Source organism: Stegostoma tigrinum, chromosome 8 (genome assembly GCF_030684315.1).
Source record: "Stegostoma tigrinum isolate sSteTig4 chromosome 8, sSteTig4.hap1, whole genome shotgun sequence".
In the NCBI taxonomy this organism is placed as follows: domain Eukaryota; kingdom Metazoa; phylum Chordata; class Chondrichthyes; order Orectolobiformes; family Stegostomatidae; genus Stegostoma; species Stegostoma tigrinum.
In genome coordinates, this window is record NC_081361.1 from 99,753,919 (window position 1) to 99,776,492 (window position 22,574).

Consider the following 22,574-nt stretch of genomic DNA (forward strand, 5'->3'; position numbering starts at 1 on the left):
TTTCTGCCTCTGCCAGTAGAGTGGATTAGCTGGGGTCGATCAAGCAGTCATCAGCTCTGGTCGTATTGCATGTGATGTGTACAGCTTTGCAGTTCCTCACTCAAACAATGATATGGTCTATTAGGTGCCAGTGGTTGGAGTTGGGGGTTGCCATGAGATCTTGTGTCTTGACCCTCTGCGGAACAGCACATTTGTTATGATGAGGTCATGCTCTCGGCACTTCATCAGTTGGAGGACTTTGCAGAAGTTTGTTTTCCCTGTGTCTTCCTTTCCAAATGTTTGTAACCCTCCTGAGTCTAGCATTGAAATCACCAGGCAAAGTCAATTTGTTTCTGTTGGGAATGAGGGAGAACAATTGGTGGAGACTGGTGTACAATATCTCTTCTGTTTCATCCGTTGCATCTAGGCTTGGGGATGTAGGCATTAATGCCTGTGATGTCCTGTTTTTGGACAAGGCTGAGCCATAATTTCATGAAAGCTCAATTACCCCACAGGGGTGGGGTTGGGGGGGGGGGTGGGGGGTGCTTCTTGAGACATCTGACCAGTTTCATTCTTATGGCAAAGGCAACCCCAGAGAGATGATGTTCTTCTACTGGTTTGTCTTTCCTGGTTGTCATGGAGGACGACTTTGCATGAATTCTTTTAATGTGAGCCGATCATTGAACACCAATCACTATATGGTACTGGTGCGGTGAGGTCTTGATCCCATTGCCAGGGAAAATCTGAATGTCTGCTCTAAGACGGGTGACTAACAAACACTCATCTTCCACTAATTATTTTGGCAGTAATAATGGAGGAGATGAATGTTAAATAAACAGAGAAATACTACCAAAAGCTGCAACACAGAGGAATTTGGGAGTCAGCATTCATAAATCACAAAAAGCCAGCAATGTAAGTTCAACGGGTAACAAGGAATGCTGGCCCTTCTTTTAAAGGGAATGGAGCGTAAGAATTGGGAAGTCTTGATAAACCTATGCAAGGTACTAATCAGACCACACTTGAAGTGCTGTGAACAGTTTTGAACTCCTTATCTAGGTAATATATACTTGCATTAGAGGCAGTCCAGGTTGATCTTGGGTAATAAGAGATTTTCCTATGAGGAAATATTGAATAGGTTGATCCAAGATTTAGAAGAATGAGAGGTGATCTTATTGAAACAAATAATTTTAAGGGGTTCATAGAATAGTTTCTGAGAAGTAGTTTCCACTTAAGAGATGGTCTAACACAGTGTGCATCATCTCAGAGTAGTGGGTCACCTATTTAAGATGATGTTGTGGAGACATTTCTTCCTTCAAGGGGTGGTGAATCTGTGAATTCTATACTGAGAGCTGTAGGTTCTTAATTAGTAAGGTGATCTAAGATTATTGGAGAAGGCAGGAGAATAAGGTTGAGAAACATATTCGCCATGATCAAATGGTGGAGCTGGCTGAATGGCCTAATTTTGCTCTGATATCTTATGGTCTGTAGAGGCGAGGCTATTAAGTATACTAAAGGCTGAGATAGATTTTTATTCAGTAAAGGCATCAAAGATTAAGGGAAAAAGAAGGAAAGTAGCATTGATGATCATCAAATCAGCATGAACTCATTGAATGAGCAGAGTAGCCTCGATGGGATGAATGGCCTACCTCTACTCCTATATCTTATGGTCTTGTTTGGTATGAATGTTACGTGCCACTTGTTGGTCTAAACCCAAATATTATCCAAGTCTTACTGTGATTGGACATGTACTGTTTAAGTATCTGAGGAGTTGTGAATGGTTCATTAACATTCTGTAATCATTAGCAATCATTCCCAGTTCTCACCTTATGATGGAGGAAAGTTCATTGATTAAGCAGCTGAAGATAAGTGAGCCTAGGACACTGCCCTGAGAAACTTGTGCTGAAGTTCCCTGGAACTAAGACAACTGAACTCCAAGAGACAGTAAGAACTACAGATGCTGGAGTCAGAGATAAGATTTGAAGAAGGGTCCTGACCCAAAATGTCAACTTTCCTGCTCCTCTGATGCTGTCTGGCTCGCTGTGTTCCACCAGCTTCAAACTGTGTTATCTCTATCAACTGAACTCCAAGACCATAACCATCTTCCTGTGTGCCAGGTATGACTCCACCCATTGGAGAGTTTTTGCTCCTGGTTCCAGTTGACTCCGGTTTTGCTGACGCTACACTCAGTCAAATGTGCTATTGGTGTAAAGGGCAGTCACTCTCATCTCACTTCTGGAATTCAGCAGTTTTGTCCATGTTTGATCCTTGGCCATAATATGAGATAATAAAGGTTGAATGGCCTCTTCCGACTCCTGTCTCTTATGTTCTGATTGCTTACACCAGAAAGATCACCAAACAGATTCAGTAAAGACTGAAATATTGTAGATAATCACTTTTAAACAAATGAACAAAAAATCGTACAGAGAGACATTATGACTACACAATTTCATATTGCCTCTAGGCTCATTGCAGTCAGGCTTTGAAGTTGGATTAAATTCACTCTTTCAGATAGAAAAAACTTCCCACGTTATTCAAATAGACTTCATTTTCCCAGCCTGAGCTAGGTGGAAGAGCCAAGCAGATGTAGTGTGTGAACACTGCCAGCTGTAACCACCAGCAAATCTGTTACAGTTGGCTGCAGCTTAGATTACCTTTGAGAAGATGAGAAAAATATAGCCTTCAGCTACTGAGTAACACACATTCCATTTCACTCAACAGTTCATCAGGGAGTTATAATGTGCCACACAAAAATATAATCTGGTTATTTTATGAAATAAGGGTAAAACAACTACTTAAGCAGAACATCGCCACCTCCATTTCATGCTAATATTTTAACAATTGCCCCAACTCTGTAGTAAATGCAGAGGTTCTGATGAACGAATCATTATCTAGCCCTGGAAAATAAACCTAAGAGCATAGCAAGAACAGATGTTTCAGTTTTAAGACAGAAGACTGTTGTTCAATCGCTGGTTCTAGTTCTTTAAGGTAATGGTAAGAAGCTATAGTCCAGCTATCGGTGATCAGTTATGCACACCTTGAAGGAAACCACTCTACAAACTTGGTGTAAAGTGAGGATACAAGCATCTCAGGAGCACAAAAGCTGACGTTTCAGGCCTAGACCCTTCATGGGTCTAGGCCCGAAATGTCAGCTTTTGTGCTCCTGAGATGCTGCTTGGCCTGCTGTGTTCATCCAGCCTCACATTTTATTATCTTGGAATTCTCCAGCATCTGTAGTTCCCATTGTCTCTGATACAAGCATCTATCCACCACTGTAGCCAGGGATTGAACCCATTATCATGCAAAACCACTAATCCTGTCAGCAGCTAAACTGACAAACACTGGTGTCCTGCATTTTTCCATCCCCACCCTTGTCTGCCTTCCGGAGAGACCACTCTCTCCGTGACTCCCTTGTCCGCTCCACACTCCCCTCCAACCCCATCACACCCGACACCTTCCCCTGCAACCGCAGGAATTGCTACACTTGCTCCCACACCTCTTCCCTCACCCCCATTCCAGGCCCCAAGATGACTTTCCATATTAAGCAGATGTTCACCTGCACATCTGCCAATGCGGTATACTCCATCCACTGTACCCGGTGTGGCTTCCTCCGTATTGGGGAAACCAAGCAGCGGCTTGGGGACCGCTTTGCAGAACACCTCCACTCGGTTCGCAATAAACAACTGCACCTCCCAGTCGCGAACCATTTTAACTCCCCCTCCCATTCCTCAGACGACATGTCCATCATGGGCCTCCTGCAGCGCCACAGTGATGCCACCCGAAGGTTGCTGGAACAGCAACTCATATTCCGCTTGGGAACCCTGCAGCCCAATGGTATCAATGTGGACTTCACAAGCTTCAAAATCTCCCCTTCCCCCACCGCATCCCAAAACCAGCCCAGTTCGTCACCTCCCCCCACTGCATCCCAAACCAGCCCAGCTCTTCCCCTCCACCCACTGCATCCCAAAACCAGTCCAGCCTGTCTCTGCCTCCCTAACCTGTTCTTCCTCTCACCCATCCCTTCCTCCCACCCCAAGCCGCACCCCCATCTACCTACTAACCTCATCCCACCTCCTTGACCTGTCCATCCTCCCTGGACTGACCTATCCCCTCCCTACCTCCCCACCTCTACTTTCCTCTCCAGCTATCTTCTTTTCTCTCCATCTTCGGTCCGCCTCCCCGTCTCTCCCTATTTATTTCAGAACCCTCTCCCCATCCCCCTCTCTGATGAAGGGTCTAGGCCCGAAACGTCAGCTTTTGTGCTCCTGAGATGCTGCTTGGCCTGCTGTGTTCAACCAGCTTCACATTTTATTATCTTGGTGTCCTGCCGTTGGATCCAAAACTGAGGAGGAGGTTTCCTTCAGTGAAAGATAAATGAATTTATTACTTACTAACCCTAAGAAAAAATAATGAAATACAACACTGAACACACACAAATGTAGGGTATGCATTTGAAAAGGAGAGACTATTACACACAAGAATAAAGTTATGCAGCATTTTTGAGCCGAAATGAAACCTGAGTCCATGAAGGTTTAATTGTTGTTCTTCAGCAGTAATAAAATTTTTAGAATTTTGGTGTTCTTATTGATTGGATATTTTACAAAAAAAAGAGAAAACTGAAGATACTGGAAAAGTGAAACAAAAACAAACTGCTGCAGAAACGCAGCATCTGTGGAGAGAAAGCAGAGTCAACTGTTGCTGGGCCTGATGTGTTCGTCCAGCTCCACACTTTGTTATCTTGGATTCTCCAGCATCTGCAGTTCCCATTATCTCTCTCCAAATCCAATTACCTTTCTACAGAACTCAGTAGTGTGGAGAACAGTCACTGAACCTGAAACATTGACTCTACTTTCTCTTCACTGATGTTGCCAGACTGAGGATGTTTTATCAAGATAATAAAGTGTGAGGCTGGATGAACACAGCAGGCCAAGCAGCATCTCAGGAGCACAAAAGCTGACGTTTCGGGCCTAGACCCTTCATCAGAGAGCCATCATTAATGCATCAATTTGACTTTGCAAACAAATTATCCAATTTCTCCTATTTGATACTGGGCACATTTACTCCCAGATTGTAACATTCAAAGAATAATTTGAAGAACTAATAGCTTAATTTGTCTCTGATATTAATGAGTTTGTGAGTATTTCTGTTAGTTTGACCTTCTACCAGAGTCTAGGCTGTTGTATATTCGGAGAAAAAGCAGTCAATTTGTGCACAGGGATGTGATAATGACCAGAATAGGCGCATAAAAGTGCATAAATCCCCAGGACCTGATGTGATATATCTCAGGCTGCTTTGAGAGGCAATGGAGGAGATGACTGGGGCCCAGGTGGAAATATTTAATATTTTGATGGCAACAGATGAAGTGCCAGATGACTGGAGGATAGCTGATGTTGTTCCTTTGTTCAAGATGAGCAGCAGGGGCAGACCAGGCTAGTACAGATCAGTTGGCCGAATATCAGTGGTGAAGATATTATTGGAAAGAATTATGAAGGTCAGGAATAATCAACACTTAGAAAGGCAGGGATTGATCAGGGATAGTCAGCATGGATTTGTTGGAGGGAGATTCTGTTTAATTTGAGTTTTATTTTGAAAAAGTGACTAAATATGATGATTTTTGAAGAACAGCTTCTTCCCCACTTATCAGACTTATGATTGGACCTCTTATACATTACACTTGATCTTTCTCTGCACCTTCTCTGTGGCTGTAACACTATATTCTGCAATCTGTTTCACCCTGATGTGCTTATGTACGGTACGATTTAAACGTCAGCTTTTGTGCTCCTGAGATGCTGCTTGGCCTGCTGTGTTCATCCAGCCTCCCATTTTATTATCTTGGAATTCTCCAGCATCTGCGGTTCCCATTATCTCGGATGTTTTATCAAGTTGCTTTTGATTGGGAAATGACTTCAGATAATGAAAGTATCATGGCAGGGAGAGAGAGAGAGAGAGAGAGAGAGAGAACTAGTGTTTTAATTTCTGTTCCGATGAATCTACTGCGATGGTTGAAATATGAAGTGTGTATCTAAACAAATCGTACCATACATAAGCACATCAGGGTGAAACAGAATGCAGAATATAGTGTTACAGCCACAGAGAAGGTGCAGAGAAAGATCAAGTGTAATGTATAAGAGGTCCAATCATAAGTCTGATAAGTGGGGAAGAAGCTGTTCTTCAAAAATCATCATATTTAGTCACTTTTTCAAAATAAAACTCAAATTAAACAGAATCTCCCTCCAACAAATCCATGCTGACTATCCCTGATCAATCCCTGCCTTTCTAAGTGTTGATTATTCCTGACCTTCATAATTCTTTCCAATAATATCTTCACCACTGATATTCGGCCAACTGATCTGTACTAGCCTGGTCTGCCCCTGCTGCTCATCTTGAACAAAGGAACAACATCAGCTATCCTCCAGTCATCTGGCACTTCATCTGTTGCCATCAAAATATTAAATATTTCCACCTGGGCCCCAGTCATCTCCTCCATTGCCTCTCAAAGCAGCCTGAGATATATCACATCAGGCCCTGGGGATTTATGCACTTTTATGCGCCTATTCTGGTCATTATCACATCCCTGTGCACAAATTGACTGCTTTTTCTCCGAATATACAAAAGCCTAGACTCTAGTAGAAGGGAAAACTAACAGAAATACTCACAAACTCATTAATATCAGAGACAAATTAAGCTATTAGTTCTTCAAATTATTCTTTGAATGTTACAATCTGGGAGTAAATGTGCCCAGTATCAAATAGGAGAAATTGGATAATTTGTTTGCAAAGTCAAATTGATGCATTAATCAACCGAATTGCTCACATTGCCTCAGGAAGGTCATCGGCACTCTAATTTTGAGAGAGAGAGAAATAAAGAGAAACATATCCAGTTCCAAACACAGGCAAGTTGCCCAATGACTGATTTATATGGAATGCGTATTATTGCCAAACTCTGAGAGGTTAACATTATATTCTGGATAAAAGAGTTAATTTATGAAGACAATTGCATGGACTAGACTTGAACACAGAAATTTAATTTAATATAATATAATAATTTAATATTCTGCTCCTCTTGCTCAATGTGGGAGCTCAGGAACTCTGCTGATGTCCCTGAACCCTACACGTTCGGGAAGTGTGTCTAGCTGTGGCTCTTGTTAGACCGCATGATGGCTTTGGAGCTGTGGATGGACTCACTTTGGAGCAGCCACGATGCTGAGGGGGTCGTGGATAGCATGTTTAGTGAATTGGTCACACGGCAGATTAGGATGGCTGAGGGAGAAAGGGAATAGGTGAGCAAAAAGCAGAGAAAAAACAGAAAGGCAGTGTAGATGTCCCCTGCAGTCATCTCCCTCCAAAACAGGTATACACAGTTTTGGAGAGAGATAATGGGAACTACAGATGCTGGAGAATCCAAGATAATAAAATGTGAGGCTGAATGAACACAGCAGGCCAAGCAGCATCTCAGGAGCACAAAAGCTGACATTTCGGGCCTAGACCCTTCATCAGAGAGGGGGATGGGGTGAGGGTTCTGGTATAAATAGGGAGAGAGGGGGAGGCGGACCGAAGATGGAGAGAAAAGAAGATAGGTGGAGAGAGTATAGGTGGGGAGGTAGGGAGGGGATAGGTCAGTCCAGGGAAGACGGACAGGTCAAGGAGGTGGGATGAGGTTAGTAGGTAGGAAATGGAGGTGCGGCTTGGGGTGGGAGGAAGGGATGGGTGAGAGGAAGAACCGGTTAGGGAGGCAGAGACAGGCTGGGCTGGTCTTGGGATGCAGTGGGGGGAGGGGAAGAGCTGGGCTGGTTGTGGGATGCAGTGGGGGAGGGGACGAACTGGGTTTTGGATACTGCTGAGGGAAATGGCTCACCAGAGGAAGGTAGCAGTAGCCAGGTTCATGGCACCATGATCGGCTCTGCTGTACAGAAAGGTGGGTAAAAGAGTGGAAGGGCTACAGTCGTAGGGGATTTGCTTGTAAAGGGGGGTAGTTAGGCAGTTCTGTGGTCGAAAATAAGCCTCCTCAATGGGATGTTGCCTCCCAGGTGCATGGATTAGGGATGTCTCAGATCGACTGCAGGACATTCTGAAGGGGGAGGGGGAACAGCCAGCTGTCGTGGTGCATATAGGCACCAATGATATGGGTAAGAAATGGGATGAAGTCCTACAACCAGAATCTAGGGAGTTAGGAGCCAAATTAAAAAGTAGGACCTCAGAGGTAGTAACCTCAGGATTGCTACCAGTGCCATGTGCTGGTCAGAAGAAATGAAAGAATAGGCAGGATAAATGCGTGACTTGTGAGATGGTGCAGGAGGGAGGGGATCAGATTTTTGGGACATTGAGACCAGTTCTGGTGGAGGTGGTACTATTACAAATCGGACAGTCTACACCTGGATGAGACTGGAACCAGTGTCCAAGGGGGTACTTTTGCTAATGCTGTTGCGGAGGGTTTAAACTAATGTGGCAGGGGGGTGGGAACTAAATGAGGAAGTTAGTAGACAGTAAGGAGGAAGTAATCAAAGCCTGTAAGGAATGAGATAATGAAGTCAGTGTGACTGTGGGGAAGAGCAGGCAGAGAGCAGATGATGAACACAAAGGGACAGGTGGCCTGAGGTGCATTTGTTTTAATGCAAGAAGTGTAGTAGGTAAGGCAGATGAACTTAGGGCTTGGATTAGTACCTGGGAGTATGATGTTATTGCTATTAGTGAGACTTGGTTGAAGGAAGGGCAAGATTGGCAACTAAATATCCCAGGATATAAATGCTTCAGGTGGAATAGAGAGGGAGGTAAAAAGAGTGGAAGAGTTGCATTACTGTCAAAGAAGATATCACAGCAGTTCTGAAGGAGGGCACTATGGAGGACTCGAGCAGTGAGGCAATATGGACAGAGCTCAGAAATGGGAAGGGTGCGGTAACAATGTTGGGGCTGTACTGCAGGCCTCCCGATGAGATAGAGGTACAAATATGTAGACAGATTATGGAAAGATGTAGGCGCAACAAGTTGGTAGTGATGGGAGATTTTAATTTTCCCAACATTGACTGGGATTCACTTAGTGTTAGGGGTTTAGATGGAGCAGAATTTGTAAGGAACATCCAGGAGGGTTTTCTCGAGCAGTATGTAAATCGACCAACTTGGGAAGGGCCCGTACTGGACCTGGTGTTGGGGAACGAGCCCAGCCAGGTGGTTGAAGTTTCAGTAGGGGATTACTTTGTGAATAGTGATCACAATGCCATAAGTTTTAGAATACTCATGGATAAATATAAGAGTGGTCCTTAAGGAAGAGTGCTAAATTGGGGGAAGGCTAACTATAGCCAAATTCAGCAGGAGCTGGGGAATGTGGATTGAAAGCAGCTGTTTGAGGGTAAATCCACAGCCTCAAGGATGTGTTTTGGGACCACTGCTGTTTGTCATTTTTATAAATGACTTGGACACAGGCATAGGTGGATGGGTTAGTAAGTTTGCAGATGACACTAAAGTCGGTGGAGTGGTGGACAGTGTGGAAGAATGTTGCAGGTTGCAGGGAGACTTGAATAAACTGAGGAATTGGGCTGAAAGGTGGAAAATGGAGGTCAATGCGGATAAATGTGAGGTGATTCACTTTGGGAAAAATAATAGGAAGGCAGAATGGAAAGATTTTTGGTAGTGTAGATGTGCAGAGGGATCTTGGTGTCCTTGTACATAGATCCCTGAAAGTTGCCACCCAGGTTGATAGTGCTGTTAAGAAGGCTTATGGTGTGTTAAGTTTTATTGGTAGAGGGATTGAGTTCCGGAGCTGTGATGTTGTGCTGCAACTGTACAAAAAGCTAGTGCGGCCTCACTTGAAACATTGCGTGCAGTTCTGGTCGCCCCATTACAGGAAGGATGTGGAAGCATTGGAAAAGGTGCAGAGGAGATTTACCAGGATGTTGCCTGGTCTGGAGTGAAGGCCTTATGAAGAAAGAGACTTGGGTCTGTTCTCATTGGAGAGAAGAAGGCTGAGAGGGGATTTAACAGAGACATACAAGATGATCAGAGGATTAAATAGGGTGGGCAGTGAGAGTTTTTATCCGAGAATGATGACGTCAGCTTGTACGAGGGGGCATAGCTACAAATTGAGGGGTGATAGATTTAAGACAGATGTCAGGGGCAGGTTCTTTACTCAGAGATTGGTAAGGGCTTGGAACGCCCTTCCTGCCAATGTAGTTAACTCAGCCACATTAGGGGCATTTAAACAGTCCTGGATAAGCATATAGATGATGATGGGATAGTGTAGGGGATGGGCTTAGATTAGTTCACAGGTCGGCGCAACATCGAGGGCCGAAGGGCCAATTCTGCGCTGTATTGTTCTATGTTCTATGTTCTAACAGCATCAAATTGAAAGGAAAACCATATATTATGGCAAAGATTGTGGTAAGCTGGATGATTGGGAAAATTTAAAAACCAATAAAAGACAACCAAGAAATAATAAACATGTCGAAAATAGACTTTGAGGGTAAACTTGCATGTAACATCAAGATGGACAGCAAGAGCTATTTAAATATTTGAAAAGGAAGTAAGAGGCCATCGTGAACATTAAGTCCCTCAGAGAATGAGGCCGGAGAAATAACAATAGGAATCAGAAAATCTTAGAGGATATGAATAAATACTTTGTTTCAGTTTTCATAATAGACTTCATAGTAGCATCCCACAAACCCTAAATAGTCAAGGGGCAAAAAGAGGGTAAGAAATATCTTTACATATAATAACTATGCTGGATGTGAGTTTGCTCGCTGAGCTGGAAGGTTCGTTTTCAGACGTTTCATCACCATTCTAGGTAACATCATCAGTGAGCCTCCGACGAAGCTCATCGGAGGCTCACTGATGATGTTACCTCGAATGGTGACGAATCGTCTGAAAACGAACCTTCCAACTCAGCGAGCAAACTCACATCCAGAACCTCAACTTGAGCTATAAATCTTCTCAAAACTCACTAATATAACAACAATCATTAGAGTAAAATTACAAGGGAATCTAATTATATAACGCTTGGACCTGATAGGTTGCATTGTAGGATTTGAAAAGAACTAGCTACAGAAATCATGGATTTATTTGTGGTGATCTTCTTGGAATCCTTGCATTTGAAATAAAAGCCCCAAAGGATTGGCAGACTACCATGCAACACCTTGTTATAATATGGGAAGGACACAAGTAAAAAGGTAACAATGTATAAGCCAGTTAGCTTAACATGTATTCTGGGGAGAAGTTAGAATCTATTTAAAGGAATGTAAGAGCAGAACATTTAGTTCCCTTATCTAAATCATGAACTTATATTGTTAATAGCTGGGGTCCAAGTACTGATCCCTGCAATATCTCACTAGTCAGTGCGTGCCATTTCTTCCTACCCTTTGTTTTGTGTCTGCTAACCAATTTTCGATCCATCTGAGTACACTATCCCCAGACCATGCACTTTAATCATACACATTAAACTCTTCTGTGGGACTTTGTTGAAAATCTTCTGAAAGTCCAAATAAACCACATCCACTGGTATATAATGTAAATACATGCAGTTATTAACTTTGGGAGGAAAGTCATGAAAGGCAGACATTTTCTTTCATGGTGAGAGATTGGGAAGCTCAGTTCATCCTTGTTCAGGAAATAACTAAAAGCCATCATGCAGGTACAGCAGGCAATTAGGAAGACAACTATTATGTTGGCCTTCATTGGAAGCAGATTTGAGCACAGGAGTAAGGATATCTTGCTGCAGTTGTATGGAGCTTTAGTGAGACCTCGCCTGGAGTTTTCTGTACAGTTTTGACCCCATTTTCTAAAGAAGGCTATACTGCTACAGACATTGTAAAACAGAAATTCACTATATTAATCCCTGAGTTGATGGGATTGTTTGCTGAAACTAGGCCTAAATTCTATGTTCTAATACAGAATAATACAGTGCAGAAATGGGTCCTTCATGCTGAACATGATGCCAAACTAAACTGATCCCTTCTGCCTGCACCTGGTCCATATCCCTCCATTCCATGCCTATTCATCTGCTTACCTAAAAGTCCTTTAAATGCGCCTCTTGAATCTGTCTCTACCACCATGCCTGGCAGCACATTCCAGACTCCTGCAACTCTCTGTGTAAAAAAAATGCCCCTCACATCTCCTATGCATTTCCCCACTGTCACCTTAAATGCATGCCCCCCCAATCTGATATATTTCAACTCTTAGAAAAAGATCCTGACCATCAACCCTATCTACGTATTCTGCAGAGTTTCGATGAATGACGGGTGACCTCATTGAAACAAAACTCTTACAGGGTGCGACAGGATAGGTTTAGATAAGATGTTTCCCTTGATGAGTGAATCTAAAATCAGGGGACATAATCTCAGCAGAGAGGGTGAACATTAAGACAGTGATGAGGAGGATTTTTTTCACTCAGAGGGCATAAATCTTGGGAATTCTCTGTCTCAGAGGGCAATGGAAACCAGATTATTGGGCAGGTTTAAGATATTGATCAACTTCTGGACATGAATGACATTAATGAATATGGAGATAATCCATATCCCCAGAAAAGTACAGGAAAGAGGCCTTGCGGCAGATAGTCACTCAAGAACTAATTGAATGGTGAAGCGTACTTGATGGGCTAAATGGCCTACTCCTATTCCTATGTTCCTTTACAGATACAGGTTAGACATTATATAATTAAATGGAGGAACAGTCTTGAGGGGTTTAATTTCGTCCTGTTTATTGCATGGCATATCACTGTTTTTTACATTGACCTCACTATTTTGTGATTTCCTACTGTTAAAGTGCTCCCTGAAATGGGTAAATGAAGTGAAATGGTAGAAGGCAGCAGTTGTCCTGCTGGAACTAAGAGATTTGAGCTGTACATCCTGCTACCTCAGAAAGGCAACTGACATAATCAAAAACCCTTCCTTCCCCGGTTATAATCCCTTCCAATCTCTTCCGTCAGGCAGAAAATACAAGAGCTTAAACACACTGTCTAATAGATTTTAGAATAGCTTCTTCCCAGCTGTTGCTAGACTTCTGAATGGACCTCTCAAATTTCATGTTGACCTCACTGTGTGCACCTTCTCTGCAGCCGTAATATTGTATTCCTTGCTCTGTATTATTAGCCTGGTGTACTTTGTATGGCGTGATCTGCCTGTACTGCATGCAAAACAATACTCTTCAATGTCAATACGGTGCGGAACTGGAAGAACACAGCAGGTCAGGCAGCATCAGAGGAACAGAAAAGTTAACATTTTGGGTTTATACCCTTCATTAGGTCTGGGGAGAGGGAAGGGAGCTCTGAAATAAATAGAGAGAGGAGAGGTGGGGCTGGGGAAGGTAGGTAGTATGGTGATAGGAGAGTGTAGATAGTGGGTTGTGGAGATTGGTCAGTGGGAAGAGTGGGGCGGATAGGTTAGAAAGGAGATGGACAGGTTGTGTAAAGATCAAGGAAACAGAGATAAGAGGAAGGGTTGGACATTCCACACCCTTACTACTCACTGAGTAAAGAACCTACCTCTGACTTCTGTCCTATTCTATCACTCCTCAATTTAAAGCTATGTCCCCTCGTGCTAGGCATTACCATTCGAGGAAAAAAACTCTAACTGTCCACCCTATCTAATCCTCTGATCATCTTGTATGTCCCTATTAGGTCACCTCTTAACCTTCTTCTCTCTAATGAAAACAGCCTCAAGTCCCTCAGCCTTTCCTCGTAAGACCTTCCCTCCATACCAGGCAACATCCTGGCAAATCTCCTCTGCACCCTTTCCAATGCTTCAACATCCTTCCTATAATGTCGTGACCAGAACTGTATGCAATACTCCAAGTACAGCGGCACCAGAGTTTTGTACAGCTGCAAAATGACCTCATGGCTCTGAAACTCAATCCCTCTACCAATAAAACCTAACACACTGTACGCCTTCTTAACAACCCATTCAACCTGGGTGGCAACCTTCAGGGATCTATGTACATGGACACCGAGATCTCTCTGCTCATCCACACTACCAAGAATCTTACCATTAGCCCAGTACTCTGTATTCCTATTACTCCTTCCAAAGTGAATCACCTCACACTTTTCTACATTAAACTCCATTTGCCACCTCTCAACCCATCTCTGCAGCTTATCTATGTCCCGCTGTAACCCGCAACATCCTTCCACACTATCTACAACTCCACCGACTTTAGTGTCATGTGCAAATTTACTAACCCATCCTTCTATGCCCTCATCCAGGTCATTTATAAAAATGACAAACAGTATTTCAATTAGATTAGATTCCCTACAGTGTGGAAACAGGCCCTTTGGCCCAACAAGTCCACACCACCCTTTGGAGCATCCCACCCAGACCCATCCCCCTATAACCCACACACCCCTGAACACTATGGACAATTTAGCATGGCTGATCCACCTGGCCTGCGCATCTTTGGACTGTGGGAGGAAACTGGAACACCCGGAGGAAACCCACGCAGACACAGGGAGAATGTGCAAACTCCGCATAGACAGTTACCCAAGGCTGGAATTGAAGCCGGGTCCCTGCTGCTGTGAGGCTGCAGTGCGAACCACTGAGCCAATGTGCCACCCGAGCAGTGTTCCCAAAACAGATCCTTGCGGTACACCACTAGTAACTGAACTCCAGGATGAACATTTCCCATCAACCACCACCCTCTGTCTTCTTCCAACTAGCCAATTTTTGATCCAAACCACTAAATCACCCTCAGTCCCATGCCTCCGTATTTTATGCAATAACCTACTGTGGGGAACATTGTCAAACGCTTTACCAAAATCCATATACACCACATCATCGGCATTACCCTCATCCACCTGTTTGGCTACCTTCTCAAAGAACTCAATAAGGTTTGTGAGGCATGACTTACCCTTCACAAAACCATGTTGACTATCCCTAATCAAATTATTTGTTGCTAGATGATTATAAATCCAATCTCTTATAATCCTTTCCAACACTTTATCCACAACTGAAGTAAGGCTCACTGGTCTGTAATTACCAGGAATGTCCCTCCTCCCATTCTTGAACACGGGGACAACATTTGCTTTCCTCCAGTCTTCTGGCACTGTTCCTGAACATAATGACGACGTAAAGAGCAAAGCCAAAGGCTCTGCAATCTTCTCCCCAGCATCCCAGAGAATCCTAGGGTGCATCCCATCTGGCCCAGGGGGCTTATCTATTTTCACACCTTCCAGAATTGCTAACACCTCCTCCTTGTGAACCTCAATGCCATCTAGCCCAATAGCCTGTATCTCAGTATTCTCCTCGACAACATTGTACAGAGTGTAGATGCTCCACGAATCAGCCACCAAGTCTGTGCCTGGTCTCACTGATGTCGAGGAGACCACATTGGGAGCAATGGATACAGTAGACCAGGTTGGAGGATGTACAGTTGAACCCATGTTGGATTTGGAAAGATTGTCTGGGGCCTTGAATAGAGGTGAGGGGGGAGATGTAGGGGCAGATGTAGCACCTCCTGCGGTTTCAGGGAGAGGTGCAGGTGTGGTGGGGTTGGTGGGGTGCATGGAGCAGACCAGTGAGTCACAGAGTGAGTAGTCCCCACGAAAGGCAAATAGGGGTGAGAGGGCAATATCTCTTTTGGTGGTGGGTTCGGATTGGGAGTGTTGGAAGTGGCGGAGGATGACACGTTGGATACGGAGGTCAGTGGGGTGGTACATGAGGACATGGGGGATTCAGTCTTTATTTTTGTTGGGGGTAGGGAGTTTGAGGGCAGAAGTGTAGGAAATACAAGAGTTGCGGAAGAGGGCATTATGAATAAATGGAAAGAAGAAGTTGCAGTCCTGAAAATTGGACGACATCTAGGATTCTTCCAGCTGGGTGGGTAAGTGTAAGTGTAATCAAGATAGCTGTGAGAGTCAGTGGGTTTGAATTAGATGTCAGTGTTGTGGAGATTACCAGATATGGAGACAGAGAGGCCCAGGAAGGGGAGGGAGGTATCAGAGATGGCCCAAGTGAACTTGAGGTTGTGGTAAAAGGTGTTAGTAAAGTTGATGAACTGTTCATGCTCCTCATGGGAACACAAAGCAGTGCTGTTAGTCATCAATGTAGCAAAGGAAGAAGTGAGGGATTGTGCCAGTGTAACAGCGGAAGAGGGACAGTTCCACATCCCCTACAAAGAAGAAGGCATGGCTTGGAGCAATACAGGCATCCATAGCCATCCCTTTAGTTTGTAGGAAATGGCAGGAGTGAAAGGAAAAGTTGTTGAGGGTAAGGACAAGTTCCGTTAGGCAGATGAGAGTGTCAATGGAGGAGTACTGGTTGGGCCTGTGGGAGAGGAAGAAGTGAAAGGCTTTTGGGCCACCTGCATGGGGATAGTGTCCTGAACATAGGCTGGGAGTTCCTGGACCAGGGGAAAAAGACAGAGTTGAGGTATGCGGAGATGGGTTCAGTGGAGCGGGAGCAGGCAGAGACAATGGGCTGACCGGGCAGTCAGGTTTGTGGATTTTGGGAAGGAGATAGAACTGGGCAGTGAAGTGTTGTGAAACAATGAGTTTGGAGGCTATGGGTGGGAGGTCTCCTGAGGTGATGAGGTTATTGATGGTCTGAGAGACAATGGTTTGGTGATCAGGGGTGGGGTCATAATCGAGGGGGTAGTAGGAGGAGGTGTCAGAGAGTTGGGGTCTGGCCTCGGCGATATAAAAGTCAGTGTGTCATACCACAACTGTGCCCCCCTTATCTGGGGATTTGATGGTGAGGTTGGGTTTGGAGCGGAGGGCTGCATGTTCCAGAGGGGAGAGCTTGGAATGAGTGAGGTGGATGGAGAGATTGAGGTGATCGATGTCACGACAGTAGTTGGAAATGAAGAGGTCGTGGGAGGATAGGAAGTCATGGGGAGGTGTCCAGAAGAATGGGGTGTGTTGGAGGTGGGAGAATGGGTCTGTAGAAGAGGGGTTAGATTCCTGGTCAAAGAAATAGGCGCGGAGGTGGAGGCGGTGGAAAAAGGGTTTGACATCCAGATGTGAATGGAATTCATTGATGTGTGGGTGGAGGGGAATGAAGGTGAGTCCTCAGTGAGAGGGAGGTCTGGGGGGATGGTGAATACCTGGCTGGTGGGGCTGGGGCTAGGTGTAGAGCTGGAACTGGGAGAAGGGGTGGAGCTTGTCTTGGGACTGGTGTAGGAATGGTCACGGGGCAGAAGCAGAAGTAGTGACACCGTTGATGTCAGTGGCATTGTCAGTGGAAGTGGTGCTGTCGGTGGTACATTGAGAGAGAGATCCTGGATAGACCTGGGGTCTGGGGTGGTGGAGAAAGTCTGTATTTGGAGGTAAGCACGAGCATGTTTAGTGTACTTACAACCTCAGTATCCAATAGTGCGGAGAAAAAGTGTCAGTTGAGAGTGTGGATTCTACGCAGAATGAAAAACACTAGAGGTCTTTTGCAAGCCTGGGAGAGAGAGGCTTGAGCTGGGCTCGGGCTGACTGTAATGGGAGAAGATGCTGGCGTATGGCTATAAGTGTGGAGCTGAGAATCCACAGAGAAAACCATTTCAGGAGGCTCTGCATGGACTGTAGAGAACGGTTGTCACAGTTAGGTCTGAGCATTGTTTGGAGCCCATGGGATATGATCTGGCTGTGTAGGCAGGTGCTAAGAAAGGAGACATAGCAGTAGTAACTTGTTTAGTGACATGTCCATCCTGGGCTTCTTCCAGTACCACAATGACACCACACACAAACTGGAGGAGCAGCACCTCACATTTCTCCTCGGAAGCCTACAGCCCAATGGCCTAAATGTGGATTTTACCAGTTTTAAAATCTCCCCACTCCCAGCTTCATCCCATGTCTAACTCAGCCTCCCATTCCTGCCTCCTTGACCTGACTCAACCCATCCATTTGATTTCCCACCTATCCACCCTACCCTTTCCACTGACCAAATTCCACCACCCCCTACCTGCATCCACCCATCACTAACCCACCTACCTTTCCCCCTCCCCTTATTTATTTCTGAGCTCCCTTCCCCCTCCCCAGACCTGCTGAACGGTGTAAACATCAATTTTCCTGCTCCTCTGATGCTGCCTGACCTGCTGTGTTCCCCCCAGCTCCACGCTGTATTGACTCTGCCTCCAACATCTTCAGTTTTTACTATCTCCGAGTGACTGGAAACATTTCACTCTACCTAGGCACATGTGACAATAATAATAAATCAAATCAAACCTTAGCTCTGAGGAGCTATTGGCACAGAGGAACCAGCTTGCAGGACCATTTCCATTAGTTTAGCAGGAGGTGCCCATGCTGGGTCTCCCTCTGGCATCGGCATTGGCAGTGGCCATAAAGCAACATCAGTGCCATTTTCTGGACAACAGACAGGTACATCCATACCCACCTGCCAGAATTGGATCAAAGGAAGAATATTGGTGTAGTGCCCTTCACAATCTCCAAACTTTGCCGAGTGCTTTACAGCATATCAAAACGTCTTCAAGTATAGTCTCTGAAATGTAAGAAATGTGCCAGCCAGTACATGCACAGCAAGCACCCACTAATAACAGAGAGATGAATGATCAGATTATTTGCTTATTGATATTGATTAGATGGGGCATTTAGAAAAACTTTCCATCAGATCCTGCCACATCTTGCTGAGTATTTCCAGTTTTTTCTGTTCTGATTGTAAATTTCCAGCATCCGCAGTCCTTTGCATTCTGCCATTTTCCTTCATCAAAATAATCACATGTGGTCTTTAACAAGATATGTCACATGTTAAGCATGTTAACATCTTGCACAACGTACCTTGGTACCACACTGGGAGTCCCACTCTAGATTTTGCACAAAAGTCCCAGAGTGGAATTTGAAGCTATGACTCTATGACACATAGGCGGGAATGAATGAACTCATCAATTATTATGAAATGATTTTACCCAGTGAAGAATTTCCAACTCAGTTATTCTATTAATGTTGAGAGAGACTTTCAGCCTGAAGCTGTGTGGCAGCCACACAAACCTTAGTTTGTTTATGTCATGTACAGACCAAGTCTCCTACTTGTGTCAGCTTCTCAAAAGATGTTTGAAATTCCAGTCTTCAGTCATTACATGTTCCACAGACTTTAAATCAGTCACTGTTAATGCCCACAGGTGCTCACTGTGAGAAATCTTAATACTTTTAGTTGGGATCCAAAAGGTAATTTTATTCTATGAAAAGCAACAGTTGAAATTTACATCTGCTAAGTTGCTTATGCTAATTTAGCTTTTCTCCTTGTGCTTCATAATATATCTGGGTATAAATATTTTCATTACAGTTTTGGATGAAAAGTAAAAATCAGTTATCATCCTACAGACTGAGGATGAGTTGCAAATGAATAGCTCATCACCTAGATTGAAGCTTGTGTTAGGAAGATCGGACAATTTTCAGCTTACTTTCCTGTTGAATCGCAGCCATGCTTATCAGGGGAAAAGCCAGGAGTATTATTTCCTTAAGAGCATAAGGAAAAAACTAGCTCTTTGCAAATCATAGCGATTTCATATTCTCTTCCTTGATCAATTTTAAACAAGAAGCACAAAATGATTGAGCACAGTGGAACTTGAATAATGATGTGCCGTCAAGGTATAGCAATTAGGCACAAAAACAAAGTTGCTGGAAAAGCTCAGCAGGCCTGGCAGCATCTGTGAAGAAAAAAATGATTGTTAACGTTTTGAGTCTGGCGACCCTTCCTCAGAACCTCTTTCAGTTTTTATTCATATAGCAATTAGGCATTTTGTCTGCACATCCTTGAATAGTATTGGGCAATTTAGCATTGGTAATCCACTAACTTGCACAGCATTGGACTGTTGGAGGTAACTGGAGCAAACCCACACAGACATGGAGAAAACATGCAAACTCCACACAGACAGGCACCTGAGGCTGGAATCAAACTCAGGCCCCCAGTGCTGTGAGGCAGCAGTGCGAACCACTGAACCACTGTGCCACTGTTCTACTCATATGAGGAGAAGGAACTGAGACCACGTTCAGAGAGATTGGTATCAAGCAGCATTTTAAAGGAGGAGAGAGCTGGAGAGAATTAGAGACAGAATTCCAGAGGGAAGGGCTCAGGCAGCTAAAGCCACCAGTCACCAAAATCAGTGAGACCCAAGACTGAAGCCTTGGAAGAGCATGTGTCTTGGACAGTATATGGCCAGAGGAGGTGACATGGATAATTTAACTATTTCAAGACAAGCAAGTGGTGTGTTGTTTTTTGTTCATTCACAGGATGAGGGTGTCGCTGGCCAGGCAGCATTTATTGCCCATCCCTAATTGCCCAGAGGGCAGCTAAGAGACAACCACATTGCTGTGGGTCTGGAGTCACATGTAGGCCAGACCAAGTAAGGATGGCTGTTCCCTTGTCTAAAGGGAATTAGTGAACCAGATGGGTTTTTCCAACAATCAACAATGAATTCATGGTCATCATTAGACTCTTAATTCCAGATATTTATTGAATTCAAATTCCATCATCTGCCATGGTGGGATTTGAAACCAGATCCCCAGAACATTACCTGAGCCTCTGGATTAACAGTCTAGCAATAATACCACTAGGCCTTTGCCTTCCCTTAAACAAAAAAAACAAGGATGACCATTTTAAAATCAAGACTGCATGTCACAAAGCACGGATGTAATGGACAAATGTGACATACAATATGTTTACATGCACTTGACCTATGGAAATGCTCAACAAGGCAATAGAGGCTTTACAAGTACTACACAACATTGGAGCATATTGTGATTCTTATTTCTATAAAGTGTTGTTACTAATATGCTGAGTATATCTAACATAATATTTATGAATAAAAAGAATCGTAACATTAAAGACACTAATCTACAGATCAAGGAAGCATAAATTAAAGAGTTGTGCAAAAATGATGCCAGAACTGACTGAATATGTTGGTCAGGAGAGGCCACACAGGCTGAAGCTCTTTCTTCAGAAATCAGATGACCTGTTGTGATAAAAGCAGAAAGAACTGCGATATTTTACAATTTTGAAAGGCTTGGTAGAGTAGATATTAAAGCAGATTGCAACTTACAGGGAAATAAAGTTACTAAATATAAGATTTAAAAAAAACTAAATAGCAGATAAGCACAAAAATACAGCTGGGAACTTAGGAGAAATGTCTTTACCCAGAGAGTTGAGAAAATTTGGAATTTGCTGCCAACAGGAGGTATCTGAGGCACAAAACCCAAACATCTAAAAGCAAAAGTAACATTATAATCCATAAGAGCCGGCAACAAAAATGACTTGTACTGAATCCCAGATGGAGAATGGGAATTAATAGCACAAGCATGGGAGACCCAGCCTCACAATTAAATGTTGCAAAGCTTAAGGTTCAGCTAGAGAATGGTGAAGGATGCTTGTATGTTAGTGAATCATGCAGTTTGGCTCATTGAGAACAAAAATGCAGGTTCAAAAAGTAATTCACTTTCTGTGTTTTTGTTTCTTATTTTTGTGGAGGACGATAGAAGCATTATTATTTAAAACTCCAGAAATTTTAATATGTAAATGAGTACCAACCTTATCCTAAAATCAATACATTTATGATGCTTTGTATTTGATTTGTCAGCTTGAGGATAGACCAGTCAACTTATAAGTTAACATTTAAAGCTGTTGCTGCAATCAGGAACCAAGAATATTGACTTTATTTTAATAGTGAGTCACCACAATGCCAATCTATACCACTTTGAACAAGAGTGATTGAAAGCAATTTCCTCTGAAGATTAATTTATACAAAGCACAAAACATTGAAACAAATAGCAACTGCTGAAATATGTACTGCTCGAATCAATTATTTCAATACAGGCTTTATGTCTGAAAAGCTTACTTAGCTTCAGGAGGAATTGGCCACAACACATTTATACCCTAAAATAATATCAGTTTGCATGTGACCAGCACTGCACAACCATTAAACACAGTTTTTGCTACATATTCATTTTAGCAGCAAGCAAATCTTACCCTGCCACCACACCCTAATATAACTAAGCAGTTCATTTCATTTAGTCACAGCATCAGTAACGATGTAACAAAAGGCAAAGCCAACATCATGATCATTGGTGGAGTCGCAGTGACTTAACTCAATTCCATTTCCAAAGAATAGGTATCATAGCGACTAAAACTAATTGTCTAAATATTTGGAAGCACAAAGGTGCTCACTCCATCCCCATAACTTAGTTCATCATTAGTAATCAGAAATCGATCAATCTGTACCTTAAACATACTCAAAGATCAATTTTCCACAGCCCTCTGTGCCAGAAAATTCCAAGGTTCACAATCTTCTGAGTAAAACAATTTCTTCTCATTTCAGAGCAAAATGGGATCTCCCTTTTTTTAAAAATTGTGCTCAATGTTTTCTAAACACCCCGACCAAGGGAATCATCTAACTAGTACCTACACAGTCTATTCATTTATGTATTTGGTAAGTTTCAATTCTTCAAAATGCTGTCGAACATAAGCCCAATTTTCCCAATTGCCCTTCATAAGAAAGTTGCACCATGCAGGGATAATGAAACTGCAGATGCTGGAGAATCCGAGATAACAAAATGTGAAGCTGGATGAACACAGCAGGTCAAGCAGCATCTCAGGAGCACAAAAGCTGACGTTTCGGGCCTAGACCCTTCATCAGAGAGGGGGATGGGGTGAGGGTTCTGGAATAAATAGGGAGAGAGGGGGAGGCGGACCG